Below are 15,033 nucleotides of genomic sequence, written 5' to 3' on the forward strand. Positions count from 1 at the left end.
TTTCTGTCAAGGATTGACATGGTTCCGTAGATTTCCCAAAATGATCTGCTTATGGAAGAATATATTTAAACCTAAATCGCGACATAAACCAAGGATCAATGGATATCAGTACAGTTTAATAAAAAGCAAATATAAATCAACACTGTTTTCCAAAGATTTTTGTAATTAATTTATAAGTAAAAATTAATTTAAAAATTAAGTAAAAATTAATTGTAACATTAATTTAAATTAAATAAAATAATCAAGTTACAAATACTTTGGTAATTTAACATTCAAAAATAAATTATAAACTTCCACACAGGCATATTTATAAATGAGGGGCTCCTGACCAATTGTTTTCACTAGAGATATTTTCTGGAAAATTAAACATCTTCAAATTTAATATGACTGAAATCTTCATATATAAGTCACAGAGATAAAATCATGTATCCCTTAAAGAACAACAACAGAGTTGTAGGCCTTAAATATTGCTTAATGTCTTGAAGATCACAAAGAAAGCAATCCCAAAACACTTCTTATCATAAAATGCAAGTCAATGTTCATGAATGCATGACTAATACAGCCTTTTGGTGTTTCAGTGTGAGTCTATTACATCTGAAACTGATTTATATAAGAAAACATATTATAAAACTAGATATCTAGAAGAGTTAGGGTAGTTAATGCACAATACATGCAATCACATTATCTTAGTCTTCCAGTTCTTGCATATTCCAAAATCCAATTCTTTCCCAACATGAAGGGAAAATTGTGTTCCTGACCAAATAATGTCTGCATGCTGTTTTGTCATATTATTTTATTCGGCATAGCCTGTTCCTAGTGTAGTCAAATACAAAAAAAAAAAAAAAAAAACACCTATGAGGAAAGCAATAATTTTAAAGAACTACATGGGGCCTGAGTGTTTATCTGGCTTCAATTTACAGAAGAAAACCAGGAAACATGAAAATATCGGGAGAAAATAAAATGTAACTAAATATGAAAAGATACCTTTGATGGAACAGTGATTCTGAATTCATTCAATGCTTGCTCTTCCACATAAATGGGCAGCTTCTGCTAGTCTGGCCTTTCCATCTGAACTAGATAATCGTAGCTAATATTTATTTCATATGCATCATATGCCTATGATTAAATACACTAAATTATTATTTAATTTATGTTAAATAAATTAATGTACACTAAATGTACATTAAATACACTAAATTATTTAATCTCTGCAGGAGCCTATAGAATAAATTATTATTATCCTGTTCACCATTTAACAGATAATTAATTTATGTTAAATAAATTAATGTACACTAAATGTACATTAAATACACTAAATTATTTAATCTCTGCAGGAGCCTATAGAATAAATTATTATTATCCTGTTCACCATTTAACAGATAATATTATATGAAATAATATGGAAGTTAATATTACCCATAGTTACAGAGAGCATAGAATTTGTCATCTATTTTGAAATACTTTGAGAACGAAAGTATGAGTAATTGGGACAGATATTAATTAGGGCTGTCACAGGCAAACCAAAACATATGATCATCCTGCTTGTATTAAATAACGGTTTTAAGAAAATAGAAGTGACACTATAAATATTCTTTTGACTTCTAAAAATTAGTACAATTTTGAATTTTTATTTTATTAGTTTCTAATACTTGAAACGGACTATGTAGTATTGCAGCATTATTCACAATAGGTAGTAGTGTCGATACAATTTTCAGCAATGTTTGTTTTATACTTCAAATAAGCAGGAAAAAAATTTGGCAGAGGACCCAGATAAGAAAAATACAGATAATTTTAAGTTCCCTTTAGATGTACAGAAATTGCAAACTTTAAGATAAAATTGCTTAAGTCTGTATAGGAACTATATCTATTGCAAAGATTTCTTGTTCTCAGAAATGTCCGCATAAAATGATTGCTAAAAGATATAATCCATTCACTTAACACATTTGTTCAGGACATATATGCAATCTAATATTTCTTTTTACTTAGATCTAAATACCGAATAGTTAAGAGTCACAATTATTCAGAGAAATTGACTTATCTAACATTTATTGACTACCTACTATGTGCTGAGCATTTAGGGATGTTGAGAAGAAAAACAGTCAAATTCTACTTAGGGGATGCATGTAGAGAAAGACAGAAGAAGAGTCACTATGTACATAACTGAATAATCATGACATATCAGCTATTAGTAATTGTTATAAAAATAGATTATTGAAATAGTGACTTAAAGGTAGCAGACTTTTGCTGGGTTGTCAAGGAATTCCTGTCACAGGAGTCACACTTGAGCTGGAATTTTAATGATAGGGAATGAATGAGAAAGTTGGGGCAAGTATTTGGGGCAGAGGAAAAAGTAGATGCGAAGACCTGAGTTGGGAACGAATCTAGGTAGGTGAAGGGGAGGAAGAATCCAATGAGCTAGAAAGTAGATACAGCAGGAGAGCATGGTTCCAAGTAAGGTTGGGAGTTGACTCTGGCCAGAGCACAAGAGTTTGGGGACATAGTACTTACTATGGGTTTAATCTAAGTGGAAAAACAAATGCCATTAGAGTCTTAATCAGTGGGTACCATTATTTGATATCTTTTTTAGATGCATCACCTTGGCTACAATACAAATAACAGATTATGGGGGGGCAGAATGGAAACAGTGAAATAAGCAGATAGCTAAACAGTGGCTTCCGTTTGGTTGGGGGTATTGGAAATGTGAAGTGGTGGGTTCAGTTGGAATATATTTCCAAAATTGAAACAAGAAGGATTTACTGAAGTCATAGCTCCTTTATTCTGTCATAATTGTTGCCTCATTAATGAGCCCAGTTTTTTATTTTTCTGTTATAGTTTGTTTTTCATCTGTCACAGGATTCAGGGAATCAATTAACAGATTTCAGGTGTTCAGTGAACTCCCTACAATTGTATGAAAAATAATTGAGTGCATTTATTTATGTATGCAATGTTAAGGGGAAGAGAGTTCATTACTGTCATCAGGTAATCAGAGGTCTGTGACCCAAAGTGAGGCAAGAACTATTGAGCTTATATTTCTAAATATTTTATACATGCTTTCCCATGACCTGGTTATTTTTCTGCTTTCTTCTCTTAATATCCCTGCCTGGTAATTTACATTTTAATAATACTGAACTGCCTCATCTCTTTCCAAATACACTGATATTTCTTTCTTCAATATCTCTTCTCTATTATAATGCTGTATTATTTGCCTCAGCATTTTTGGTTTGGCAAATTTTCCTCATCCTTCAAGTTTTGGCTAAGATATCAACTTCTGTTAGAAGTATTATCTGAACTCCTAAATTGAGCGTAATCATTCCCCTTATATCTCCCAAAAGTTTATTCAAAAGATACTGTGTTTTAAAGCTTTAAAATTTAGGTGGAATATAATGCCTGATTTGTGATACACTCTAGATGAAGGTAGCAATTATTTCATTACAGAATTCCCAAATAATAACATATAATTTTACATTATTTATTGTTCATATATGAAATACTTTATATATATATATACCTTGTTGTTCCTGTCTAATCCTTCTACTTCAAGCTCATATGACAGTCCTGTATTTCTTAATAATTTCAGTTTATAACAATTTATACCTAAATACAGGACAAGAACTGTGATTTAAACTTGTGTTTGTTTATGAGGCTTAAAAAATTAATTTTCAGACAATTCTGGTTATATTTCTCATTTGGTCTGCTACAGTGTATTCTCAATATGACTTTCCAATACAAACGAATGTACATAATTACCAATTTATTTAATATCATTCATATGGTATAATGTATATTTTAAGCAATTTTTGAAATTACAAAAATATTATAATCATTTTACAGAAGAGAGAAAGAACAATAAATAAAGTCACTCAAAATGCTACCAATTTAATACACTGTGATGTGATGCTGTTCCTCTTTAAGATTTCTTTTGTCCTTTTTTCCATACTTAACAGTATCTATTCCTTTTTTCAACTTAAAATAAGTATCTTCCTTTTTAATGTAAATTTTATAGTGCTTAGTTTTGAATTGTATACAATATTCTTATGTAAATAAACTATTAATTATGTAAGAATTTCCATATTAGAGTCTATTTGTGCATTTGTTTTCATATTGGTGTTATTTCATTACACAAGATTCACAGTATTGGTATTACTGATCAAAGATAATTAACCTAAAATAGCTGTTGATACAGATTGCCTAATGTACATCCAATACAGTTGTACAATTACAAAGTCACCATTAATAAAGGATAAACCACTGTATATCACATTTTCCCATATAAATATTATTCACTATATCTTATTTAATGGATGCATAGAACATGATTTTTCATTTTCCTTTATTTTGCATTAGTATCATTGTGCAACTTAAATAGAATTTTTAAAATTATACATTTTAGTACTAATGATATTTCCTCTTTTGTTTGTCTATTTCCCATTCATCATGTTATTTTTTTCCTCACTAACTTGTAAAAATTATTTTAAAGACAAGCAATTACTTCTACCATACTTGCAATTTTGTCTTAAAATGTGTTAACACATTGAACACTAATTGAACTATTTTATGTCACAAGCACCATGACAACAGGTTTATATACACTGGCTCACTCAATTCTTAACAATAATTATGAGACAGGTGCTATTGTTAGCCCCATTTCATAGATAGGAAACTAAGGTATACAACAAGGAACAATAAGAAAGCCGGATTCCAAAATCAAGCAGATTGATTTTCAAGCTCTGATTAGTTCCTCAGAAAAAAATCTAACACCTTACAATGATATATTTCCTTTGGTTTATCTTTGAGCAGAGTTATTTAAGGCTCTATGAAGAATTCCATTGTGCTTAATTTATATTTTTGTACTGTGATTAGAAGGGGGAATTACTAATTTCTAATAATTTTCTGCTTTGTGAAATATATTTTTAAAAAATGTTACAATTCCTGGCCAACATGGCAAACCCCATCCCTACTAAAACTACAAAAATTAGTCGGGCATGGTGGTGCGCATCTGTAGTCCCAGCTACTCAGGAGGCTGAGAGAATTGCTTGAACCTGGGAGGCGGAGGTTGCAGTGAGCCGAGATCGTGCCATTGCACTCCAGCTTGGGTGATACAGCGAGACTCTGTCTTCCCCCCGAAAAAATGAAAATAAATAAATATAAATAAATTATAACTCTTTAAAATCTAAACTCTACCAATTTCTGGAAGCATGTATACAGTAGTTAGATACTTATGTAATAGCACATCATCTCAGTTACATAGTATGCAACATGAATAGTACCCACTAGCCTTGCATACACACAACACCACAATTGCGCATTGTATGTATGCAATGTTAATATATGTGTATGCATGTTAGTATAATTTTATATCCAACTACTAACTTATAAGATCAGATAAAATAAATGTTGTAGCTTATCTATTAGGTACTTTTAGTGATGTCATGTGTGCTATTGAGACCTTAAATATGCGTGGTCCTGGACTGTGGTTTCTATGCTATATGAAGACATAGAGAATTGCTTTGTTTCTCTTGAAAATATTTCTTAAACCAAATATGCAATGTAAATATTAGTTCCTCTATATAAATAGTGAATTTAATAATAAGCCCATAGGAAGTATCAGTATCACAGAGATTAAAAAAAAAAAACTAAGATTTTGAATTAGAAAGACTAGAAATCCAAAATCTGTCACTGTGTGTCCTTGAGCAGGTAAATACCTTTCAGTTTCCCTATGTTTAAAATAGGGATAAGAAATCCACCTTCTCTCAGTTATATTTTGGGGATTATATGTGACATTTAATGTAGTAAGAAAACAAGTTAGAGATTAAGTGTTGAATAAATGCTGGTTATTAATGTAAAACAAGGCCAGAATTCAATAGTAATCTCAAAACAGTGCCTTTAAATGATATCTGGTTTGTTTGAATACAGAGCTTTTTCAGTTTTATTCTTGGGCCTCTGCCTTAAAGGCCTCTGAGGTCTTCTTCACTTCAGTGGGTATACATATAATAAATTAGGCCACTGTGAAAAATACACACTTGACCTGGTTGTCAGTGAATTATAGCTTGTTTCAGTTGGGAGAATTTTGAGCCCCCTCCCATTAGCTGTTTTTCAGTTAAATCAAAACTGAAAACATAATTATTTCCATTTATTTTCCAGATTGCTAAATGTGATGACTTCATTTATTATTAAGAGCAGCAGTTGGTAACATCTCAGAGCATGCAAATCAGTTAAACCACTATGATTAGGTTTTCTTCTCTCTTTTCAATTGGACTGCAGTCTTTTTATTGCTCCAAAATGGAATTATGTTCAATATAAGAAAGAATCAGTAGTTTGTTTATCAATAATCAGGTAGATTATGCTCTGTAATAAGCTATAGAGGGTTTTGAGCTGATAAAATAATAAGAACTCATAGCATATTATAAGAACTTGAGTTTGATATATTTAGCTTAAACACAGGACAATACTTTAGACACACAATAAATGATTTTAATGCTGACTTGCTTAACTCTGTCATCTAAATTAATTGCATTATAATAAAGATTAAGGCCAACTGTGGCAAACATTTCTAGTAAAGTACAATGAACAAACGTATATTTTTGGTATTGACATGTGTGAAATGTAAGATTTAAATTTATTTTAAAAATGAAATAATTGTTATTTAACTAGTGGACTAAAATCAAGATGGAAATTTTTACATAAAAACGTACATACTTGGCCAGAAGCGGTGGCTCCCACCTGTAATCCCAGCACTTTGGGAGTCCGAGGCAGGTAGATCACTTGAGGTCAGGAGTTCAAGACCAGTCTGGCGAACATGGTGAAATCCCGTCTCCACTAAAAATACAAAATTAGCTATGCATGGGGGCAGGTGCCTGTAATCACAGCTACTCTGGAGGCTGAGGCAGAAGAATTGCTTGAACCCAGGAGGCAGAAGTTGCAGTGAGCCAAGATTGCACCACTGCGCTTCAGCCTGGGAGACAAGAGCAAAATTCCACCTCAAAAAAAAAAAAAATGACATACTTAATAAAATCATACCATATCCTTACTAGAAATTTCACTAAGTATATATTGATGGCATTTATATTGTTACTAGTAGAAATAACTGTTTTCTCTTCTTCATCTTATCTAGTCCTTTTACAAGGTGAAGAATCAGGAGGTGGTAGAATAAACTTTCAATCCCATTATGGAAAGAATAAATATTTCATATCCAAAAATTTTATTTTCCACATTTATCATCCACCCTTTGATTACAAAGTAATTATAATTGCTACTATAAAATTTACAGCATAATATTACTCATGTATTCATAAGTATGTTTGTAAATGCAAAATTTCTACTGTTCTCTTGGGACTGTTTTGAATAGTAGATGTATATTTCATAAGGCTCTTCCAGTAAGAAAAATATTACTATTAACAAAGATAAACTCTAGTCTCTTTCCTACACTATGCCAATTATTTTATTCTAATTTTATTTTTCATGGCATTCTGGTGCTCACATTCATGATAATATTATCATGAAAATTCTTGCTTTTAGAAAGTGTCATAGCTAACACAGGAAATTATCACCATCTTAATCACACTTTTATTATGCCTATGAGGTAAAACAAAACCCAGAATCCAAGATACTGCTGAATTTTCAAACTCACAGAAATATTTTAAAAGCAGGAAACTGAACATTTCCATTTGGAAAGCCAAATGAGAGTTCTTAGTGGCCAAAATATTTTGACCATATTTCAAATAAGTTGATTCTAAGTGTTATTCAACTGTATTGCTAGCTATTTTCATTTCAACTCATCCATGTAGTTGATTACTCATGTTTCTACTTTTTGTAAATTATTTCAGACCAGAGAATCTGGTGTTATTTTTATAATATTCTCTGAGAATAAACCGAGTTTATTTGAAAGTGATATAAAAAGTATTGTGAGATTGCTGGCTCATATGATAGTCCTATTTTTAATTTTTTGAAGAACCTCCATAATGTTTTCCACAGCAGCTGCACCATTTTACATTCCCACCAACATTGTACATGGGTTTCAATTTCTCGACATTCTTGCTAACATTTTTTATCTTTTGTTTTTAGATAATAGCCATCCTAACAGGTGATATCTCATTGCGGTTTGAATTTGCATTTCTCTGATGATTAGTGATGTTGACCATCTTTGCATGATATTGAGCATCTGTTGGTCATTTGTATGTTTTCTCTGAAGAAATATCTATTCAAGTCCTTTGCCCATTTTTTAATTTGATTATTTGCTATCAAGCTGTAAGAATTCTTTAGATGTTTTGGATTGTGTATGTCTCCTTGTGCGCTAATATTTCTTTTGAGTATATACGCCTTGAAATCTAATTACTGTTGAATATGTCAGTTTTCAATGTCAGAATACAATACCAAAATGGTGTGTGAAATAATTTATTCGCTCAGGAAATATTGAAAATATATTGTGCTAGATATTGTTTTAGATTCTTGGAATACATAGAAGAATGAAAACAGAGTACTGCCTCCAAGGAGTTTGCATTTTAGGTAAAGAGCACAATCACATTAGTAAATTGCATAGCATATTAGAAGGTGATAAGCACTATTGGAGAAAGGAAAAGTACTAATAAGTTTAAAAGGATCAGGAGAACTGCTGAACAGAGGCAGGTTGCATTTTTAAATTTCATTGAAAACTTATTTGAGCAATACTTGAAGGAGGTAAAGATGTTGGACATGCAGATATCTAGTAGAAGGACTTTTAAAGTAGAAGGAGCAGTCAAAGCAAAATATATTCTGCAAAGAATGCCATTGTAGTTGAAGGAGTCATTATGTAGGAACTAAATCAGAAAAATAGTGGTCTGTGGTGGCACTGATCATACGGGAACTTGTAGGTCATTGTAAGGATTTGAGGTTCTTACTGAGAATAAAATGGGGTTTTCAGCAGATAGGAGACATGATCTAACTAATGTTTGTAAAAGACCACCCCTGATACTATGTTGAGAATATACCACGAAGGGTCAAGGAAAGAAGCAGGGAGTCCAGAAAGAAGACTTGCAATAATTCGGGTGAGAGTTAATTGTGATTTGGCCTAAGGTTTCATGCTGGACTTTGTATAAAATGATTGGATTTTTGGAACATCTGAAAGGTAGACAGAAAAAAATTTCCTAAGAGAATGTATGTGGTATATCCAGATTTTCAAAAAATCAAAGACATCTCCAATATTTTTGGCCTGAGCAACTAGAAATTTGAGTTGCCATCACCTGAAATGAGAACTCTAGGATGAAAAGTTAGTTGAAGAAAATCAAGAGCATAGTTTTGGATGTGTTTGATTATTCAAGTTTTAAAATACCTATTTAGAATTTAAGTAAACATGTCAAGTACACAGTTTTATACCCACATCTGGAGTTTGAAATAGATGTCTTGGCTGGAAATACAAATCTGAGAGAAGTTGGAGTATCCAGGATAAGGCCAAAAGGATGTGAATGTAGGTAGAGAAGAAAATAGAATTAAGGAATTTGGGCATTTAAAGATTAAAAGGTCAAGGAGTAGAGGAGAGACTAGTGAAAAAGAGAGTGAATAGAGAGGTACGAAAAAAGAAGAGTGGGGTGTCCAGAAAACTGATGACAGAAGTATATTAAGGTGTATATAGTGATTAACTTTGTCAAATGCTGCTGATAGGTCACATAAAATGAGATCTGAGAATTTACCACCAGGGTTAAGCAATACACAAGTCACTGATGACCTTGACAAGAATACTTTCACTGAAGTAATAGAAATGAAAGCCTAATTGGAATGATAGCAAAGAAATACCAGTTTAAAATTTCACCAACAGGATATGAGATTCAGCATGGTATGACAGAAATAGTCATGCCATTTATCATTTTAATCTGAGATGTAACTTCCTATAAGCAGAAAGTTTATAGTGTAGGTCAAATTTATTTAGTATTTTTGTATCTCAGATTTCTCATCTGTAAAATAGGGTATAAAGCATAACTTTTATCATTGTTATGATTTATGATTAAAAAAAAAACAAGACACAACTATTGTAGAAACTCTACTACTCTACCAGGCACAAAGTAGATGATTGATAAATATTTATTTTCTCTCTTCCTTCCCAGGAGGTGGAAGTAGAAGAGCCTCAACCATATCATACCATATTTTAGGAAAGAGGATGGACACAGGCATGAGTGAAACAAGACAAAGCTTTGAAGCTGATGTTCAAACTGAAGTTGTGAATGTGGAACTAGATGAACAAGATGATTATTCAGAATCATGCAGAAATACTGGTTAGAGGGATGGAGACTGGAATAAGACATTTGTAAATTAGCAAAAATATTACTGGAGTTGCAACATTTATAAACGAAATTTGAAAGATCAGGTAAGAACCAGGAGAGATGCAAGTTATAAAGGGCGGGAAAAGTCATGATAGAAACAATGTTTTGGCGAGAAAGCAGTAGATAGGCAACGAAGTTTTACGCCTCTTACTAACTTCTTGACCTTGGGTTTATAGACCCCCGTTTAGCCTCTGACCCTCATTTTACTCTACTCCTGTCTTTTTTTTTTTTTTAACATAAATACAGTTCTACACAATCTTCAAGTCATCTTATTTTTCAGAAAAAAATATGTCCTTTCTTTTTTCTAAGACATGTTTCCATTTCTGTCCTTGATGCCCGTGATTTTTTCACGCCTTTAAATGTGTCCTCCCAATGTTGTCTTCACTTTTTCTATCTGAATTTATCTTGGCAATTGACAAACAATGGATTCAGCTTCTTATGTCATGATTCCAAGGACAATCTCTAACTTCAGCGACTTTATCTTTTACCTCTGTGATGGACACTGTGAAGTACCAGTCTCACTTCAATGAAGAATTTGACTTGTTACCCCAACTCCGAGGTGTGAGGTCAGTACATAGCCTTCAGTGATCAGCCGTTTCAGGGTCTTCCTGTGGGGATTCCTCAAAGATTTAGAACCAGAAATACCATTTGACCCAGCAATCCCATTACTGGGTATATACCCAAAGGAATACAAATCATTCTATTATAAAGATACACGCACACATATGTTCATTGCAGCACTATTCACAATAGCAAAGACGTGGAATCAACCCAAATGCCCATCAATGATAGACTGGATAAAGAAAATGTGGTACATATACACCAATGGAATACTATGTGGCCATAAAAAGGAATGAGCTCATGTCCTTTGCAGGGACATGGATGAAGCTAGAAGCCATCATCCTAAGCAAACTAACACAGGAATAGAAAACCAAACACTGCATGTTCTCACTCATAAGTGGCAGTTGAACAATGACAACAGATGGACACAGGGAAGGGAACAACACACACCAGGGCCTGTTGGGGATGGGCGCCAAGGGGAGGGAACTTAGGGGATGGGTCAATAGGTGCAGCAAACCACCATGGCACATGTATACCCATGTAACAAACCTGCATGTTCTGCACATGTATCCTAGAACTTAAAGTTAAAAAAAAGAATGAAAGAAATTTGAAAACACTAAATAAGAAGCAAGAGAGATGCAAGTCCTAAAGGGCAGGAAAAATCATGGTAGGACCAATGCCTTTGGCAAGAAAGCAGTAGACAGGTAATCAATTTTTAAGCCTCTGCTTTTCCTCTTTCTAACTTTATGACCTTGAGTTTAGGATCCCCTTTGATAAAAGAAAGGAAGAAAAATTGCATGAAAAGAGATCATTGAGAGCTTCCTGAGATTTCACCTCAGAAACAAGGACACTATCGCAAATCTGATGAAGGTAAAAATACCAAAAGCATGACAGATAGTACTTTTGAGATAGTAGGACAAGGAAAGGATGGAAATGGCTGCTATGTCAAAGTAATCTAATAATAGAGGTTCATGAATGTTTGTGTGAGGAGTCTGAAGTATTTTTGAGGGGAGATTAATATTGATAAGCTTTCTTCCATATATCTTGCCTCATCTGGATTAAATATAGGTTGACAGCAGTCCGTAAACTCATGTAAGCAAGCTAGTTGTTTCTTCATTTTTTATTGTATTAAACCAATGGACCCGAGTAAGCTCAATTCTGAAATTGCAGAATCTTTTGATGTATTGAGCTGCCACAATGCTCAGGGGTATTACTATTAGGATAAGCATGAAAATTTGAAAATGGGACTCATCTATTTAAAAACTTTTAGTGGCCCTATTATTACAGACAGAATAAAAGCATACTCCTTTAAGAAATGGAAATCCTTTGCAATCCGTAGCTTATCTCCCCTTTAAGCTACTTCCTTAATACTCTTGGCCATGGTCCATCAGGAAACAGTACACTCACATTGGATAATTGTGGAGAGTTTAGTAGAAGTGTCAAATACATGTTAGGTATTATAATAAAAATAATGAAGAACTCCTTGCCGGAAACAGCATGATAAAAACATCAATAAAAATTGTAGTTGGCTTATGAGGTTTCTTGTGTTAAACACACACACACACACACACACACACACGGTTAAATTGAGATGCAAATCCAATTCAGGGTAAGGTGTAAATATTCAGTTTACATGCAAGGGATCAGGCCTAATAAAGCACAATGCAATTTAAAGATTAATAAAATTAACAAAACTATCCAGATCTATAAATTATACTCAAAACACAAGCGGACATAGCCGTTCTCCTGTCCTTGGTAACCTTTTTTCTACCAAATTTTACTAGATAACTGGTCCTATAGAAATGGATATGACTTAGTATTTGTAGGCATAAGTTTATTTTGTTTCTAATGAAAAAAAAGTAGGGAGAAAGGGATTATTTATTTTGCCACCAAAGTTTGGCATTTTAAATCTGGGCTCTATAATTTAGTATCTGCTGGTAATGAAAGCTCCTGAGGAGGAGAGTACGCGATTCATTCAATTTAGTTTACTCCAATCAAGCAGCCATGAGTATCAGGTACTGATGTTCATTTAAAGTTAGGTGAAAAGAAACTTTATGCTTTGGGAATATATAATCTGGTTTGAGAAAAGAAATTTACAAATTTAATGATATAACTCACAAACTCATTCTGAGGCTTAAAAATCTTTTAAAGGACACAGCACTGTAAATAGAAATACAGGTAAACCACTGTGATGAATGCATGCTGAGAGAGATCACCTGCAGTAAACAATGCATGGTAAACCCTTACTTAAAAAGCTTTCTGATTTCTTACCAAGCCTTTTCCAAAATAATTTATGGATTAAAGTGTTCTGCATTTTGTAAGCATTTCCCCTTATATGCTAAGTCATATAAATGCAGAGAAAAAATCGTTATTATATGAATCTAGAGAAGACCTTATATAATTACTTATATTACATGGTATCAGTACTTAATTACAAATTACAGGTGTTCCTCAATTATGATAAGGTGACAGTCCAATAAACCCATCCTAAATTGAAAATATACTATATTGAAAGTGCATTTTTGCCTTAAAATATTTTCAGTTTAGGGTGGGTTTATCTGGACATACCTCATCTTAAGTCAAGGAGCCTATTGAATGTCTATCGCTTTGTACCATCGTAAAGTGGAAAATTGTAAGTCAAACCATCATAAGTCTGACACCATCTGTACATGGTATTTAGAAATATCTCAATATTGTGGTGAAATTACCTTTGATATTTTAAGCTTTGGATATTACTATTATGTTCTTCAAGGCACTTATAGAGTAAGTGTAGAGTATTTTGCCTTCAATATATGTGCACTCAGGATGTATAGATATTTTTAAAACTGAGGTATTCAATTAAGGAAATCATAGGCATTTCGTTCCCTTCTCCTCACCCCCAGTACCCTAAATAACTTAAATATAATATTAGGCCAAAAGCTAATTATGTAATATACTATAATATTCCTTAGGAAAGGTATGAGTACATATTTTATCTTTTTCTAATGGTTATTAAAAACGAATACATACTCATTCAGATCAATGTAGAAGCGGAGATGAAAATTTTGTATTTTTCCTGAAGCCTTCTTTCTGGCTCTACTTCCATCAGTTACAAGTTAATGCTGCAAGGGACATAGATGTATAAAGTAAATTACATACTTAATTTTATTGAGCTTACTACTGTATGAAAAAATAAAAAAGAAATGTAAGTGTAATAATAACAATTATTGATTGCTTACCATCAGCAATATGCAGTGTTTGCTAAAGTTGTCACTTGTATTATCTCCTTTATTTAATTAACTACTTACAGTTAACTATCTCCATTTTTCAGCTGAGAAAACTGGAGGTTACAAAAATTAAGTAATATACCCAATATGTATGCAGCTGACGTGGGATTAAAATTCAAATTTTTCTAACTCTAGCATCTGACTTTTATACTCTATACTTTATCACCTCACAATGTCTGAATAATTACCTTTAACATTGCAGAAAATAATTCTTTTTGAGACAGAGTCTCGCTCTGTCACCCAAACTAGAATGCAATGGTGAGATCTAGGCTCACTGCAACCTCTGCCTCCCTGGCTCAGGTGATCTTCCCACCTCAGCCTCCCAAGTAGCTGGGACTACAGGCGCGTGCCATCATGCTTGGCTAATTTTTGTATTTTTTTGTTTGTTTGTAGACACAAGGTTTCGCCCTGTTGCCCAGACTGGTTTCAAACTCCTAGGCTAAAGCGATCCACCTGCCTCAGCCTCCCAAAGTGCTGGGATTACAGGTGTAAGCCACGGTGCCATGCCCAGAAAATAATTTTTAAGAAAAGAGCTTTTCTTCCCTTTAGAATACCGAAACTAACATGGACTAATTGTCCATATATACAAATTTTAAATTTTTTCACCTGTTTCTTAGGTCACTTTTGTCTAACAGAGATTATTTTATTTCATTTTAATACTATGAAAATATTAATATAATGTGAAGCCCTAGTGTAAAAATAACATTTTCATTCTCATAGCAATTCTTTCCAATGCTTGGCTGGATTTGTTGTTTGTCTTTTGATCATATTTCAAACTTTATCTTCCCTAAGAAAGCACATGCTTTATAGCAAGTATTGCCAAAATTAATGTTAATTAACAAAGTTAATCCAGGAAATGTATATTTAAAAACCAAGTTCCTATTTCAAATTATCATGCAAAATATTTTCACAGAGAT

The sequence above is a fragment of the Pongo abelii genome, chromosome 10 (assembly GCF_028885655.2).
Source record: "Pongo abelii isolate AG06213 chromosome 10, NHGRI_mPonAbe1-v2.0_pri, whole genome shotgun sequence".
Taxonomy (NCBI): domain Eukaryota; kingdom Metazoa; phylum Chordata; class Mammalia; order Primates; family Hominidae; genus Pongo; species Pongo abelii.